Source organism: Tetrao urogallus (genome assembly GCF_951394365.1).
Source record: "Tetrao urogallus genome assembly, chromosome: 13".
Classification (NCBI taxonomy): Eukaryota; Metazoa; Chordata; class Aves; order Galliformes; family Phasianidae; genus Tetrao; species Tetrao urogallus.
The window spans coordinates 1108745-1127583 of NC_136826.1; the positions used below are offsets into that span (position 1 = coordinate 1108745).

General features: G+C 39.8%; 1 protein-coding gene across 1 annotated transcript in view; it reads left to right on the forward strand.

Moving 5' to 3' along the window:
• The window catches only part of AFF2 (ALF transcription elongation factor 2), a gene marked incomplete at both ends in the record, with an annotated part of 331742 nt that overhangs the window by 265459 nt on the left and 47444 nt on the right, over nt 1-18839 (forward strand). The window lies entirely within an intron of this gene.

Genomic DNA, 18839 nt, shown 5'->3' on the forward strand with positions numbered 1-18839 from the left:
ATATGCTGTAATAGTGGTAACCATAAACAGATCTTTTGCTCCTGTTGTCGAATGTGCAGGCCACTGAGCTGGGTCTGAAGGTTTGTTTTTGCTGGTCAGATCAGGCACTTGTAACCAACAGAGGTGATGGTGTGACACTGGTAATCATGCTCAGCTATATCTGCTGTAGGAAAAAAAATACAAAGGTTGTGTAGGTTGAAAAAAAACCCTCCCATTTATGTATGGGGAGGTGTCCATATGTACGTATGCATGTGTATATATATGTGTATATGCATATCTTCGTAGCCTCATTTATGCAGGCATATGTATATGAGTAGATGTATATATGAATCTAAAGGACATTTGCTAAAGAACTTGAAATCAAACCACATTCAAATAAACAAAAAGCCAAGACTTGCTATAAATCTCATTTTCAGTGAAACTCCCAGGCAATTTACAGCCATCACTTGTTAGTCTCTGCTTATAAACGTTCCTTAGTCCATATCTGTCTAACTACTAAATCAGCCAGCACCAATTGAATTAGCTCTAAAAATCCATTACAACACAGGCCTAAACTGCCTGCCCGCATTCATTTCTCAAAGAAATCCATTCATATTTCTGTTTTAATACTTTAAGTCTAGCATGTGAAAGCACTCAAATCCCCAGCAGAAATCCAGGGAAAAACCTGCTTACAGGCAATTATAGACAATGTTCTTTAGTCTGTGATCCTCCTAGTCTGTCCACTTAGGCATCCGCACAGTTGCAGAGTTCGGTCTATCAGATCAGTTTATTGCACCAGCAATCAGGTCCCTCAGAGAACTGGCCAAACTCAAAATACCACTGGTTCTGAAATCTGGCCCACATGGTTGCCTCTGTACAGGCACACAGCTTCCAGTGACGTGAGCACTTGGAGTATCACTATGAAAGCCAAACGCATTGGTATACAGAGAGTTTTATTTAGGGAGCTACATTTCTCAGCAAAATGTGAACTCCAGAAATGTTGCGAGGGATTATTTTACTCTTACAAGTTAAAGGTTACTGTTGGAAATGGATTATAAAACTGCCGCTCTTAAACTGTTTGCAAAGAAATGCACACATTAAATCCTTTTTGATGATAGCACACTAATCCCTAAATACTGATTTTTATGTAAATTTTGACTCTTGCAAAGCTCTGACAATTCAGCTGTTCCTATGTGGTTTTATCAGACCTCAATTTCTCCTTTAGATCTTTTTTCTTTTCTGCAGTACCTTTTGCTTTATTCCAAAGTCATCACAGCAGCTGGAAGATATAGTGCTTTAGACATAAAATGATAACTCTGTTTAATATTTTACCTTTATTTTCTGAATTTTGTCCCTCTGACACATCTTGTTAGATATATTTTTATCAGTCCAAAGGATAACCACAGTAGGGCTATTTTTATTTCTAAGGAAATGATGCATGATAACAACTGGCAGGCCCCAAAACAGTAAATCAGTCCCATCCCAACCACAGAATGTATTAAAAGTCTCTAGCCTGTGATAATAAGTTATAATTCACTTGACTAGCAGTTTGTTTGAACTTTAAGTTGTGCAAATGAGTCACATCGGTTAAGTCTGAAATATGGAATTGTTTGTATTTTGAAGGTTTTTGTCTACCCACCACAACAGGTACCTGGAAAGAGAACAGTGCATTTTTGAAGTGAAAAGTTTCTGACTTGATTGTATAACTTGTAGTAGATGGTGAAATTGCCACACATCCTGTGTGAGCACAACGTTTGCTTACAAGACAGTGAGATGGGACACTCTGAGAGCTCATTCATCTGATCTCTTACAAATCTGAGCACACACCATCAATACTAAGCACTGCTGAATCCAACCACAAACACTGGCTGCAGCTCCTGAGCCAAAGTCGTTGCTCAGGAGCCACCACACAACTTTAGATTGCTAGAGTAAACTTGTCTTCAGCATATTTTTTATTCACTGAGAAATGCATGTTCCACTTGACCTTTTGTGTAAAAATTACCACGACTATTGCAGCTGGGCAAAAATATGCATTTTCTCTTTAACTGGGTCACTTTTGTTACTTTTCAAAACTACATTTTCTCACCTTTGTTGTGACATAGTTTGTCAAGATTAAATGTAGGTCAGATTTTGTAGGTTTTAGGAAAAAAAAAATGAAGTGGAAGTTTGAACCAAACAAAAGCTCTTATCCTCATGCGTTCCTTTGAAAATCAGCCAAGGTCAATATTTTTTCCAATTTGTTGTAGATCAAAGGAGGATGCGGGTTCTCCCCGTTCTCGTGCTGTATTGTTGGTCACTTTAGGCTTTGTACATGTCTTCCTCATTATTAACTTTAAGTCACTTAGCATTTACTCAAATAATTACTCTAAGTGTTTGCCTTGGGCATCGTGGTAAGTAACAGCTGTTTTTTAACTACCTGTGATCTTTTCAAAATTTATGCTCTAAAAATGTGTTTCTGAGCAAAGATATTGGAACCAAGCAACAGATACAAGCGAAATCAAAGAAAACACCTGATCCCAGCATGAATGGGAATATTTTGCCTGCTGGCTTCAGAATAGATCCCTGAATCCCACACAGGAACCAACCAGATCACATGTACTCTTGAATTTTACTGCTATGCCACCTTTGTCCTCATGGAAGAAAAATATGAGAGCAAGTAGTTTTAGTGTGCTTACATGAGTATCTAATTTACTTAGGGTCTAGCACTGTATAGATATTCTCCAGATGAAGATTCCTGCCTTTGAGAGCCTTCCTGAGACAATGCAAAGCTACCTGGCAGTGGAATTTGACTGAGTCTATCATAAGCCTCTTAGACATTGGAATCCCTCTGTCTGCTCTCTTGCTTCACTGGAACTTCTAATTTTACACTGGAGTGAGAGGGGAGAATGAGGTTTCCTTGGTCCTGGCTTTTGTCCTCTTGGTAATAAATGTAGAATGTTCCTAAAATAATGCCTCCTCTTTATTTCTGTGCAAATTACAATAGATGCAAAGAGTACAAGATTTTGTAGCTGAGCAAATTCTCAGCTACAAAACAGTATTTTTCAGTATAGTCACTACCATCAGTGATGCAATTTCAGCAGTGATGAACAAGATACACTCATAAACATCTGCACCAGCAGAGATGACCATCAGTTGCTGTCACCACTGCTGAAACACACCACCCACCCCTCACTCTGCTCATATCTACTGTTTGGTCTCCCTACACATTCAGCAAGCATCAGTGGATGCCAGTGGGTGCTGTTACGTCCACACGGAGGAATTCAGTAGCACACCTTTGTTTTATTTGCACTTCCATGTCGGATGGCATTCTGTCAGATTGCCCCTGTACTGCCATCTGTCACACAGCAACAAAAACAGAATATTGGTGGGAGAATATTGCATCTACTTCCATCTCATCACATTCACCTCTGATGTCATAAGCCAAGATCATAACATAGGAGGCATTACTTTTGGAGCAGCACTCATAGTGGGTTTCCTCTGCCTTGTGAGGTCATTGAGATAGGACAGAATAAGGGTGGTGCTCTGATATCAAAGTATTCTCCTTGTTATCCTTGCTGATATATCCCTCAACAAGAGCTTGTCACATAGCAAGCAGCCCTTTACTTTGGTGGTAAAATATGTGATAAAAAGAAAAACAGGTATCTTTCAAATGTTTTTCTTGTGTGTGTGTGTGTGCTTTTGTTTGGTTGGTTTTTTTAATATAAGTACAAAAAAAAAATCTTCTGCTATTTGAGAGAAACAGGAAAAAAAAAATCCAGTCATTTAGGATCGATGAATACAAAAGAAAGGAAATAACACTGCTACAAGGTTAATTTTGCCTAGTACAACATTTCCTAGTATTGAATTGCCTGATATACTCCCTCAGGGATTGCTCCTGCACTTGCAATAATCGAGGCTGATTTTATTGGAAAATCACCTCTGGATGAGATACATACTCTGGAGAGAACTTTTCATGGGTACAAATAGGTTTTTGGCGCCAGTGCCATGTTGCCCAGGCCAGCACAGTTATAGTTCCCAATCTGTCTGTTCATTCAAGCAGCAAATTCATTAGCAGCCCTTCTGGCAGGATAGGAAAATAGACATATTAGGGAAATTCACTTTGAATTGTTTTCAGGATTTGTTGGATAACAGTTCAGTAATCAAATTGCGCCTCCTAACAAGAGCATTAAATATTTTTATTAATAGTGGCAGAGAGGCTGCAGATACTCTTTTAAGTGCCGAACATTTTACCATAGCGCTATGTCACTTGCAGAGATCACGGATGAAAGAAGAGATTTGCATAGTTGGAGAGGGGGTGCTTGTAACGTCTGAGCTGAGTTTTGCTTTGTGTTGCTGTGAGTGGTGTAACTCCCACGTTACAGATGTAATGTGTGTTCAGTATCGGCTCATCCATCAGGCCTTGTCAGCTTGCTGGCTCTTTAACTGTAGAAGCGGGCTGCATCTCGACATCTCTCTACCTATGGGATGTAGGTTCAGATATAGACAGTGTCTCCCAGGCCTTGTCAAGTGGAAACCAAGCATATTGTAAACAGAGCGCATTCTGCCTCCAGCCAGGAGAAGGGACGCGCGGGGCAGCCCTGTTCCAGGGCCCTACGCTGACCATGTGGTGCCTTTGTGTGGAGGCTGGAGGAGTGCTGGGAAAACGCTGATTCAGGGAGACGGGTGAGCAAGGAAGAAAAATCAAGGAGACTGGCACAAGGATGGTGGAAAAAAAAATAGCTTTCTAAAGAAAGCTGGAAAAGCATTTGCACTCGGGAATTTACTGCACTGAGCTCCAGGAATTGACGGATTTAAAAATTAGGATTGTAAAATATAATCTCTATACTCTGTTTCCTAATTCCTGTTGTCTTCATTGTTTCATGGTCAAGAGGAGAGTCGTCCTTGGTATCAATCATAGTAAGCTACCAAGACAAAGGAATAAGCGGCATGTGGCTCAGCACTTTTGGGTCTAGCAATCCAGTAGCAACCCTCTGCAGTTCAGCTGTAGTTCAGTTCCCAGTGGGCTTTACTTTGATGATCAGATATACTGAGCTCCTCGTGTCATTCAAAGACAGCAGCATTTCCTATGGGTTGATGTTAGGTTCCTCTCACTTCATTTCAATTTTCCATAACCGGTGTCATTGCATTTAACAGTTTCTTCATAATGGAACTTCACGTTGAATCAGATTAGTTTTTAAAGTGAAAGAGCGCCGTGAAAAAAGTCGTTTGGAACACTGATCTCTGGAAAAATCCTTACCACAGTGAAAACGGGGAGAAATTATCTATTGATTTCTCCTACAGACATTTAGGTGCCCAGTCCCTAGATCATTAAGGAATACTCAGAAAAAAAAAATTTTTTGTGATTAGCATTCTTTACAGGACTTACACTGGCTCCTTGCCAGAGCCATTGCTGTGTGAAATAAATAGAAAATATTTGTTCACTCATATTTGAAATCAAAACTGTGGTACTTAAAGCCAAGTTCTGTGCAAGTGGAATTACATCAGAGGAAAGTTTGAACTTCATATTTTAATTGATCCCTCTGTATTTCAACACAGCATCTGTTAAATACTAACATGCTTTGTGGACAGAGCTGCTCCTTTCCTGGAGCTTACCTTCTCTCCTTCTGCTGTCCCCATCTGTTCAGGAAGACTGGGAGGCTGAGTGCTGTGCCCTTTGGAGGACACAGGTATGGGCTGTACTGGGAGTTCAGTGTGTAGAGAGAGAATGAGGGAAACTCAAAGAATAAATACTGCCAGTCCAGAGCATATACCACAAAGAGCATAAGCCCACCTCATGCAGCACAGTCAGAAGATAGTTAGCTCTGTTAGGGAATCTCTGGAGAAATCTGGGACCTTGGAGAACCTTCTAAGCATGCCACTGCTTGAATCTCTGTTCTTCCCAAAAGTCTGCCATCTCATTTCTCTCTTTGGTGCACCTCCTCCATGAAGTTTCCAAGAGGAGAGTCGCTTTGGTTTGTGTCACAACACACTCTCACTGATATTGGCCTGCCAGCTTCCTCTGTGTCATCTCCCTCCGTACCGACTGCGGCACACAGCATGACAGCACAGGCACTGTTTTCAGATGGCAAATTCGGTGTCACACATCCACGGTGAAGCACTGGCTGTAATTCACAATTAGCCTTAACGTGCTGCGAGAAGAGCGACTGCATATGAATGTGTCACAGCTTTGCAAGCCCAACATTTACAAGCTGCAAAGGCGATATAGCTCTCTGTATCACACAGCCAGGACTGCCCTTCCCATAGTTTTATTTCTTGGCGGTTACTACAGTTTTATGAAACAATTTTTTTTTAATGTGACAAAGTCACTTCAATTACACAGTCATTATAAGTTTTGCCAAGGTTGACTATGGATCGTTTTGTGATCATTAGAGCACAAAATTAGAATTTTCATTGCAGCAACTGTAAACAGTATTGGCTCAAAGGAGTCAAGCTTTTTCCCCCCATAAAACCTTGGATAAGCTATAATTGAGGAATTCCATGGTTTTTGACAGATTTTAATGTTTTTAACTCCCTTCTGGGTTAGTGGTGTTTTTTTCCTTCTTCTTTCTGGGCCTTGATATATTTATTTTGATCTAGAGACTGAATAACTGGTTCCCCTCAAAATGATGACATTGCCACACTCTGCATGAACAAGCAGGTGTAGTCAGTGTCGTTCTAACGCTGAATACATTATTTCTTCAATTTTATCAACATTTTTTCTTGCTTCTTGGCTCTTGTCACTTCAGCCATAGATGGTCACCAGGAAATAACTGATTCAGCAAATACTTCATTGTATGCTCGAATCCCACTGTGCCCCATTAAGCTTTCACTTAAGTAATTTCAGAGTCTGCTACTTAAGTAATAATCAAAGTTCTATCTAATATGCTGTTGACTTTGTGAATGTGTATGATTGAGTTTGCTTTACACACTGATGTAAATATAAAGAAATTGCATCAAAACCGATCATTTCATATATTTAAAAATGAAGCAGATAGGAAATAAATCCAGCAGAGATTTTTGGTACAGTACAGGTTTTCAAAAGCTGTCTGGAACAGATAAAGAATTAGACTAGCTCTTGTTGTCTGTGTTTAGGAAAATAAATAAGATCCAGAAAAGCATCTTGAAGAGAAGATTACAGTTTTCTCTTGATTTCTGTAGTCATTTCTATTAGGTTAATTTAGCCTTTTTATTGCTGAGTTACCTCACTAGAAGCAATAGTGTACTAGGAGGTGGGAGACTACTCAGTAGAAAAGATAAGCAAAATGTTTGATCTGCTAGTTGTTCAGGCTCAGTGTGAACCCACGCTGCCCTACCTTCTTTCTCTGTCTCTTAGAATTAGACAGTCTGCATGGCTCCTGACTCGTGCTTCACTTGGAGGAACTTCTAGGCTTTGTTTTTAACCTAATGCGTACTTACAAGCAAGGAGAGGAGACAGAGACTATTAAGAAAGCAGCAAAGAATTTCAACAGACAGCTCTGTCGGACCTTGCACAGCAGCAATCCTTTGTGTTGTTTCTACAAGTCCGCAGCATGCGGGCTTCTCGTGGCATGTGGCATGCTCACGTCTTGCCAACAGAATGCCTGGTCCTTAGCAATTTTTTTTTAGACATAATATGCCATAATAAAGTCAGCCGGGATAAGATCTGTCAGAAAATGCCCCAACAGGCTTTATCATCTTATTCCTCCTGGCAAAACTTGGAGCTGAGGTGAATGGGGACATACAGTAAAGGCAAATCTCTCCCTCTTAAAAGAAATGTGTCTAACAGGATTATGAACTATTTACATTCCAAATTTGCAATTAGCATCACATTCACACACAGAGAAATCATGGAGGTGGCAGATAATGCGTTAGACGCCTATAGTTAAACTTTCATAGATTAAACAGACTATTAAGTATGTGGCAACAGCTACAATAATAAATTTTATAGAAATCAATGCAATCTGAATAGTATAAGAGCTCTCTGAAATGTGACTCTCTTATTAAAACTGTGAAATATGTATGTTGTTGAATGTATATGTGTGCATGCAGGCATGCAAATCACTGAGTGGAAAGTGTAGCAAATTCTAAATTGGGTAAGTCTGACCATATATAGGACAAATTTTTCCTTTAAAGCACATGTAAAGGTTTGACCATCTGACTTTCTTCTCAATCCTGTAATTTTACACTAACTGGCATAAATTAGCAAGCCGAAAGTAAAAATGTTTGTGTCTGTAATGCCTCTCGAAGGAAATAACAAGATGAACGCACTTGGCGAAACAGGAGTAGCAAATGTAAAATATCTGTGTGCTTTTCTGCCCATACCTTGGTCAAATTTAAGTTAAAGGAAAGAGAAATCCTTCAACTTGTGCAGCTCATCTGAGTTGTTTGTAGTCTGGAGCTCTCTGAATATATTTTATTTCAGCTTCAAGGACTTTCAGTCTGTAAAGAAATTGGGAGTGCCAAGTGTTCCTTCTCTACCAAGTGTGATCATTTTTGAATCCAGGCAGCGGCTCACTTGCATTAATGTGCTCAGTGGTCTGGTGCAAATCAGTAAAATGATGAGGTGCGGTGAAGGGGGAAGGCGGGACTTCCACATTTATTTATTCTGGATAAATGGTGCCCATTAATCTATCATGAAAATATGGAATTAGCAGGGAAGAAACCACAGTTGCAGATTTGGCATTTGCTAGCATGCACAGATGGCCTTTCAGTGTTTTAAGATTTTCCAGTCTTTTGATACTGATACCAGCACTGAAAAGTGGCTCATGTATTGCGAATACTTATCTATAATATCCATAGAAAAATAACACTGAATATTTTGGATTATTCGATCTCTTCCTAGCATATTTGCATAAAGTTCTTTACTCTTGAAGGTAAACTTCTTGTGCTCTTTGGTTATTTTTAAAAGGCCTAATTGGTGTGATTTCCTAAAATGAGAAAGACTTAATTTACCCAACAAAAGCATTAGGAATGCAGGAGCTGTTGAATAAAGTTTGAAGGTTGGAGGGTGGTAGTCACAGTGGATTTCCAAGTGAACTGTTCCTAGTAAAACTGTTCTGAAAACTAGGATGTTGAGTCCCTCCTTGATGCGGTGTAGAGGGCTGTTTACGGTGTATTTTGCTAGCACAGACAAGTTTTTGCTCACTGTTAGTCCTTTTAGCTTCACTGAGACTGGGAATCTGATCTTGGCAGTGTCTCCATTCATAGGAGCTCAGGGCACGAGGTTATGGGGGAAGAATAATGTCATCTGCTTCATTTGCTTTGGGAACGTTTGGTTACGTCTTTAGAGACGTTGTCAAAATACTTCAAAGATAATCACAGAATAATTCTTGTTAAATTTCCTTTGAGTTCAGTCCCTCCTTATCCAGACAGTGGATGTTAATGACTGTGTTGTGAAATGCACCTTCTGAAGTGTGTAGTTGTGTACACAACCCATATGTGTACAGGGCAAAGGCATGTTCAGCTACTAACAGCCCAAGGTGCTTTGTATTAATAATCTGTAAACACTGTAGAGGAAAGAAAAAACAAACAAACTACATCAAATACAGACACAAGGGCATTTATCTCAGCACACAGAAAATTTTAATCTGGTGAAAGAAAAAGATCTGAGAGGCAAAAGTAAGGTGAAAGTTTTAGGTGTGGGACAGAACCAATGTGCACCACTGTCTCTACTGCATCCAGCTATGTAGGTCTCATTTCCATGGATCTGTCTGAAGATATATAGATGGAGAGACAGACAGTCAGTCAGACAGACAGACAGACAAATAAATAGGAGCATCTAGATACAAGTATGCCATGGGAATTATTTGCTAAGTTAACAAGCATACTCCCTATTCTCTCACCCAGCCTGTTAATATATAATATAGTATATCCAGGTCTATCATGTGACTACTGTGAGAGTAAGTTAGGCTTTTGTCTTGATGGATATTTCTTGCCAGATCTATAATAAAAATGTAATACAGTAATGAAGATGATTTGGGCAATTTATGTGATCTGTAATGGATAGCTTACCAGAACTTAAAAACCCTTTAAAACCTCAAAATGGGTTCACATGTTGCAGGACTCCTTATGTAAGTCTGAAGATCCAGGAGGGTATGAATTCTGTAGCTACTTTTGCACATATGTAAAGCTTCAGTTTACCAAGACACAGAACTGTACACACACAAACAATCAAACAAACAAAAACTCACAGCAACCCATTTCAAAATCCCTAGCCATCAATTGAAAGCTTAGCAGCTCTGGTTGTCTATTTGCTAACCCACTGCATAGGAATTTCTTCAAGTACTGCCTGCTGTCAGTGTTCTTGCAGAAATGCAAGCTCTTTTGTTTTATATGCTTCTATTTTGGCATGAAGATCATACTGAGGAAAATCCGAAATTTCATTCTAGTCCGACATTTAAAAGAGTATTGCATATCATACCCCACAAAGGGGTGGGGATTCAAAACCAAAACAAAACGATGGAAGTGGCTGAAAGTAGGAAGAAAGAAGTCAGACATCAAGCTAGAAATGATCATGCAAAACTTGTTCTGTAAGCAAAAGCTCACCCTAGTCAGCAATAAGTAGTGTTATCTTCCTTTATTTCGGATATTGCAAGAGGAACTTCTTCCTTTGTTTGATATCAAGAAGCAATTGGAATTCATTCACCAGATATACACGATCATATTATCATTTACACACATAGTCCAGAATTCATCCACACATTTCAGAAATAAAGCCATGTGTCAAATATATGCAGGGGATTGTTCAGGACGCATACTCTTGCATATTTATTTGTTTCTCATTTGAAAGTAGCCATCTTGATTCCATTTTTAACACATAATTGTATTACAGTGAAATGATATTTTAATCACTGCTCTAGCAATCTTGGTAAAAGAGTAAAGGATTCCCTGTCTGTTCCTTTTGTTCTGTGCCATCGGCTGCACTGAATTTCTCAGTTCTTTTTAATTTGCCCAGATGTAGGCATACAGAGACCTAACTACAGCCTACATTCCAGAAACTCCTAGGACCTCACTGTCTTGCTTGCCCACCCTCCTACATGAGTTCATTAGCATTAGAGGAGCACTAGCAAAGTCGTGTTCACATGGTTGTATGTGCAATGCTGCTCAAATATAGAGCATTTATTTTTTCTCCCTTTTCTCTCCTGAACAAAATGTGCTGGACCTCAGCTCCTGAGCTCTGGCAGGGTGTTTCTTTGCTCTGTGTTCCTCACTGCAGTTGTGATTGTTTTATTCTGCTTCAGCTGAGTTACCTGGGAGCATCTCTTAATTTCATTGCATTTGCCAAAGTAAAAGCACAGTCATGGGTTTGTGTTTTGGCCCTGTAAATATTAGGTGCCATTTTCTTCATTAAAATATTTATAACTCATTTTAATGCTGTAATTTCATCAAAGATGATTTTTTCCTTAGTCCTATAGGCATTGCACAAGAATCAGCCTTTTAAAGAAAAATGATTATCTGCAACAACAAAGCCCAAAGACATTAGTTTTGTTGTCACTTCTCTAGTGCACCCAGGAGAAAATCTATCCTCCTTCAGCCTCGTAAGTGAGAACTCAAGAAACAATTTCACATGTATTTTCCCATTTCAGATCCCAGGTGCCGTTGTCTATTTGCTCTGACCTTACGTTGGAAAGTTACAAGTTACTGGCATTAACCTTCCCCATGCTTTTCTGTGACTGCAATTCAGTGTAACGGAAGCATTACGTTCCACTACAATTAGAAATGGAGCCCATACAGCACCCTCCACTCAAAAATTTAGTGTGGGACACTAACCTACTTTAAAGAGGCAAGCCCCATAGAGAAGATGGGGTTATTGAAAGTCCTGAATCTGTTCTTCATAAGCTTTACACTTCGTTCATATACTAGACTGCATCTTAAGTATAAACCTATCATCAGGTTTAGCAAATCAATACCGCAGGAGTGTGAAATGGTCCCCAGAAATCTCCAGAATGCCATTTCACAGTAAAAGCAATTGAAAAAGGAGCTGCAGTGGAATATCTTATGAGATAGCCATTTAGATCACAAAAGGATCATAAAAGTCAGAAGCAGTTTGTTTGAAGCAAGGTTCATAATATAACCATACAGAGCTCTCTGGGAAGAAAGAGGAAAATTGCAAACCAATTTGTGGTTACAGTTTTTCTGTCAATTCTACAGGGATTTAAAACTTGTGAAAGGTGAAACTTCTGCTACCTTACATTGCTCAACTAGAAATGAATAGCTACAATCATGGCAGCTAAACAAATGCCAATTATTGAAAGCCAATATAGGCTTTATTAACTTCAAAGTGATTAGTGCTTCTGTAGTTCATTTGCTGTTGAGCAAGGTACTTTCGGACAGTGTTATTTGTTGATAATCTGAGCATCTTTTGAGATTTGCCTTTCTGTATTCTCGTAATATTTGTCAGTGAAGTTTTGATACTTTGCTTGCAGTAAAGGCACTACTGAAAGCATTAAAATGAATGTTTCTATAAGCAAATGCCACCTGAGCATTCCACCTTATTTCAAACATTTTGAAACACGGAACTCCATGTTTCTTGGAAGACTTCCCTGTCCCAATGCAGGATAATGGGAGCAAAACATTCTGGATGAAGTTATGTGTGACAAAGCAAAAATATACCCCAGACTTTGTCAAGTCCATTCAATTATACGAATTTCTGGTACACACTCCTGGAATAAATATTTGTTCTGTGTAAGAGCTGGCAGATACCCTGGCTAATTAGAAATCCTTGAGTGAGATTTAAATGAATCCCTCCAATCACTGGAAACTGGATTACATTGCAGTTGCAAGTCCTTTTTTCTTTTTTTTTTTCTTCTTTAAATCTCTATGATTCATGGCTGATAACAAGCTAATATGGAGCCAGTCTACCTTCAGCCTTTCTTGTTTCCTTTAGAAAAAAAAAATTAAACAATAAAAACAATTTCTGCTTTTTCTTCTGCTAACATTTCTCTTCGAAGAGTGGCACTGCTTTAATAAAGATATAGGAAATGAAATTTCGACTATGTTACACTGAATTAGATTACTTCGGACAAATGAAAAGTAATACTGCCTCCTTTAATACCATTAGAAGAATTGATATTGCAGAGTTCCTTTTAGACCACAGTGCACCACCGATTAGAGGCCTGATGACACCCATGTGCTACGTTGCTGGGAAATGCCTCAGCAGTGAGTTATGGCCACAAGAAGTGGAAGGCAAACGTGCCTCAATGCAAAGCCTACAGCAGTGAGCACTGCCAGGGCTGGGGGAGAGCAAAGTGTACAGAAGAGACTCCTGCCCAGGGAAGGGATGCTCTCATAGTGCTGTCCATGGGCTGGGGCACAGCCCAGCTCTGCATGAGGGCTCCGTGAAGCACCTCTCCACAGCCAGGAGATGAGGCAGGATTACTGAAAACTAGGGCCAGGTCCTAATTACAGTGTCTTTATCTCGTGGTAGTCCTAAAGATTTTTCAGCTGTACGATGGAATGAAAACGTGTAGGCTTTATTTTCTCTGCTACCTTGCCAATGCCTGATGCTGGCCCCTTGCAGGGAAGCCTGGCTAGCCATCCTTGGAGAAGTACACGTATGTCCAGTCATGGCAGCATGGCAGGGTTCTGCTGCCTGCCTCTGTGCAGTGCTGCCATCAAGCAGTGTCTCAGCTGCTGTTGTCCTGGGTCTCCTCAGGTGCCAAGCATGAAGCAGGGCTCTGAAGTGGGCTGTGTCAGCACCCCAGAATCAAACTCGCATCAAGTTGTGCTCTTGATTTCCTAAGATAACGCTGTTCACTCCTCGGCAGCTGAAGTCCTGTGCTGTAGAGTGCTAAATGAATGCTTGGCATTAGGCATTATTTATGTACCATGATGAACAATACATCTCATTCATGTCATCATTTACTGCGCATATTGGGAAAGTTATTGGGCTCTTTGGGCGATTTCTTTTCCAGGAAGTGACCGTGGTACTTTTTTAAATCTTGCATAACCCTCCATTTGTCTCCCACTGTCTGCTTTCTGTATCACTGGTCGTTCTTGGTTGTTGTTTTTTTTCCAGTTTTGTACATACTCTTGTGTCTGAAACAATGAGAAAAGATGCACATTAAAATGCATGTTCTAATCCATTTATTAGAGAGGAACAATTACAAATAGCACTCCATCAATTAATTAGTAACCTTATTAATTGCATAAACTCAAATCATGCTAAGTCAGCTTCTCTTCCTTTGCATGATTTGCATCATTTTTATCATCTTATATGACTGACAGTACTGAAATAAATTTCTCAGCATAGCTCAGAAAGTCAAGAGCAAAGTATCTTTTTCCCCATGTGAACATTAATGAGCAGGAAGCTGGAGTGCACTGTCTCCACCACTTATTGCAGTGCCCCTTTTGCAGATGGCAAGAGGAAATCTTAATTACTAAATGCCTCCAGAATATCTTTTGGCCCAGTTTGTGGGTAGCCAGAGAACTCTTGTAGCACTGGGCCATTGGTCTCCCTTAGACATATTAGGAACATGGGTACTGCTCCAGTCAATGGGCTGACTGGACTACCCAGCATGTAGGAGAAAATCACTGCATTTAATAACAAAGGAAAATGCTCCTGACAACTTAAAATCATCTGCAGGCTGGAAGCAAAGAGACACAGATGCCACTGATAGCCATGCTGTCATTACGGATATAATGCGCAGTCCTCAGGTAGTGTGAAACAGCCTTTCTCCATTTACATTGTTAGATCAGCATCATTCTATAACAGTGGAGGCTTTGTCCCATGAACTCAAACCTCTTCTGGCATATCTCTATTGATTTCTTTGGAGATACCTAGCTGAGAATTTGGCTCCAAAGCACTGCAGAAAAAGAGAAAGCTGGCAAGATGATAAGGGCTCATTGCTGAAGCTGTGAGGTATATGAGGCATACAGAGAAGAGAGACAGCTTGTTGCTTTGGGTAAGCAAGCTAATTCTCGAGATGAAAGATTTTTTTTTTTAATCCTACTTATTAAATAGAATGTAAGTAAAGGCTTTTCTTACATAGCTGAGCTTATCATAGCCTTATCTATACAAGTACGGACAGATTCTGATCTGAGTCACCAGAAATGTTTGGGGAGATCTTGTCTTAAAGCTGAGAATACTTTCAGTAAAACCAAACAGAAAGAAGGAAGAAGAGTATGATGTTTCCCTGTAAAGTTGTGCAAGTTTGGTTTACAAAAAGTAATTCAGGGCAGAATTTTGCCAGTGTGGCTTAGAACCAGCTCCAGCTCTCAGTCAAGTCAGTGTGAGCTGGATCAGTTCCTCCAAGACGTGCAGTTGCAGTGAAATTCTGTGTAGAAACAAGTAACTGTGATCGAACACATACCTACGTGCATCACACATCCCAGACAGCTACCGAGGGGCCTTCACACATCTCATTTTGCAAAATGCAAAAACAGCATTTAAAGAAGTCTTTAAAATGTGAAGTGAATATAACTGATACAGAAATGCCTGCCTGCGTTGTGAACAGCCTGAAACTGCTCTTTTCTGAGGTGCAAGCAGTTTGGTGCAGTAGGGGCTGATACAGATGATGGTGTGGCTGCTTCAGCATCTGGTACACAAAAAGACCAGAAAAAGACCATGTTTGGAATGAAAGGAACATCCTCAAGGTAATACAGAGTTGGCATTTATAGGGTGAGTTCCCCTTATGCAGTGGGAAGCAGATGTGTGAAAATGTGGATCGGTATGGAATATGTGTGGGGGAGATGTGCAGGCATAGAACAAGATATAAATGGATGTCACTGGTGGTATTCCACTGCAGCAGCATTCTGCTTCCAGTAAGTTGGAAAAATGTCTCTGGTAAAATCTAGTACAGTGGTCTAAAAACAAGACATTTAAGTAAGAATCCTAATTTTCTCTGATTGCCTTTTCTTTTCCAAAATCTCTGTGGTATGTTCAGACAATTCAGAACTTTCTGGCTCAGTTGCCAAGATTCAGCATCTTAAAAGCCCTTGTAGAAAGAAGAAGCGCTAAACCTTTTGCTTTGGATTTAGTTAATTGCTGTGGGGAATGCACATGGTATGAGATATTCTATTAAAGATTTCATACGTAGAATGATCATGCTATATGCAGCTATCCATGTAATATATGCATCCTAGATGGCATGCAAGTATGCAGAAAAAAAAAAATCACTTTTATAATTACATCTGCACAAATCTAAATGTAGAGAACGGAATGAGAACTCTTAGCAGATTCTCTTTTGTCTTTTTGTGAAAGTATGTGAAATAACACAGCCATTGGTCATGCAAAAGAATTAGGAAATTTCAAGTGTAGTCTGAAAAATTGGCCATTTTTATACAGAAAGTAAACTGAAACATATGAATTCAGCTATATGAAGTGGTTTTTCATAACTATCTCAAATCAAATAAAATATTTCGACAGTCCTGAAAGCAACATACTTTTATTAAATTGATTGAAAGGTTCCATTGGCTTTGCACTACACTGTACAAGATTCATCCCTCATAGACAGGATGGAGACAACTTAAAGCTCTCATTGGAGACTACTCTCTGAGCTCAACTTAATATGTAAAACACCTTAATTCAATTTAATAAAACAAAATATTTCACTGTGGATGATACTCAAAATATTTTATTTGAATTTTCTGAACAGAAATGGATTGCTTTAGAGAGAAGTTTGAAACATTCTTGCTGGTAGCAATACCAATTTTAAGTAGAATTTTTTTTTGGTCAGCTCATCCCTGGGGGAGGAGGGGGCTTCTCATAGCTCTGCTACTCATTCTGGGCAATTGCTGATTAGGGTTGCACTTCTCAAGTCCCACTCTGGGGAAGATTTGTGGTGCAACCTTTGCATCACCACTGGAGCACAAAATCATTCACATTAGTTGAAGTAAATCACAGTACCCCTACCCAAACTGCTGGCCAGGTCCAGGCTGTGGGCCTCTACAGGACTGCATGTGAACTGGTACCTTTAGGAGCTTTCATTTTGCCAGCAGCAGAGGGGTGAAGGCCACTGAAGATACTCAGCAGCTGTTCAGCAACAGCAGCTGGAGCCACTGGGACTGAATAACGAGAATTTTATTCAAGTCCATTGGGCCCAAGGTGATTATTGAACACCACAATCAGGGTTCTTTACTTTTTTTTATTATTATTATTTTAATTTTGTTTGCCCTCGCATGAGACTGGAAGGCAGAGAAAGGACTGTGGCAGTACAGATCCCTGTGATCTCCCCTTGCCGTGTCATCAGAAGAGCTCTGCAATTGAATATTTCACAATAAGCTCTGCATTTTCAATAGGGATGATATAAAAGCAAATATCAAGGCCTCTGGCTGACAAAAGCAGAATACAGAGGGAAAATATGAAAATAGCAACTTACTTCAGCAATAAAGAGAGTATATTTTATACTGCAGTTTTTCTTTTTGTTAAATCATGACTTTCTAGTAAATGACATCCCAGAAGATATTTATCAAAGCAGGAAAGCACTAGAAAGGAACACCCTGCATTCACTTTAATATTTCTCCTTTTCTTCTGACATTTTCTTGCCTAGAGATCTAATTCCATTAAATATGTACATTTTTGACTGGAAGACTTCTTCATGTATCTTTCAGATGAATCTTAAAAGTACATAAGGTCTGTAGGGCAGGTTTTTTTAAGTGCAAATGAGGTGCACAGTAGAATATTGTCTATGAGGCTTTTCAAATTATTTATATTCCTGCAGTGCTTTACCTTTCTCTTTCTGTGGTAATGATAAGGAAGTAGCGAGACTCCAATGCACCTTCTGTGAACATCATCAAACAATATTAGTCATATTTAATATCTGACATACAGGAGCTCTCTTTGGCTGATGTCCATTTTTGTTGGGCTTATTGGATGTTATCATGCCTGTAACTTTCTCTGGTCCACGCAGAGAATCAAAGTATTAAAACCTGTTAGACCCATGGTTGGTCAGCATTAGAGCCCTGTAATGCTCTTATGGATGGATATAAATTAACGCTCCCTCCTTAAGCCTACTTTTCAGTACATGTGAATCTGCTGTAGGAATAATGACAGCTAAATGCTCCGCTGGCCCTCAGCCATGCCCACTTGTGCTATTCTCCTCCAGCCTTCTTCGGGAGCTGTGCAGGCTGACCTGTATCAGTGCTTGAATAGATGCCCGTTCCAGGTCTGTTGGGTGTTGCAGAAAGTGATATGGGGGATAACTAGGTAGCCCTTCTCCCCACACCAGCTTGGAAGGAATGACCTTATGTTGTGATGGAGGCCACTGTGCTGTAAGAGCTGTTGCTTCAGATTTGGTATGAAATAAACGTCCCGTCCATTGGCATTCACAGTCATTAATTATTTCATTGCTTTCTCGTAAGAATTTGAGTTAAGATTATTAATTCTGGTAACCGAGCTAAATTGCTACTTGAGTAATTATAATCTGCCTAAATGTGTGCCTGCACTGCTGCTAGTGTCAGCCTCCTCACATTATGTCTGAACATCTCAGGCCATATATCAGTTCAGTTCAGTTGAATAACTTATCACACAGTTGTGCCATGCAGTTCAGCCATGGCTGAACTGAAGAAACATACACAGCTAAGCCAACATGAAGATCAGGAGAGTAAGGCTTTGCTTTCTCCAGTCGTGCAGAGGAGACATTTAGTAAATTAAACTACTGCAGAGGAGAAGAAGATCTTCAGCAGGAGTAAGGAATGACAAAACGATTGATTAGATCTCTGCAGGAGGATTGAGAGCTAAGCCTTTCCAAAGCTTTTTGTGGGCCAAATGTTTACACTCCTCATAGCATTACCTAGCTGTAGTACCTTCCAAAAGTCATGTGGTCCAGGGCTCTGTGAAATGTAAGGCCATCTTCAGTCCACAAACTCCAGGCCATTCATTTGTATTCTTAACAAAAATGGCAGATTGTTCAACAGAGCCCCTCTTTCTCTGTGGCTTCTCAGTTGTTCCTGTATCTCCCCAG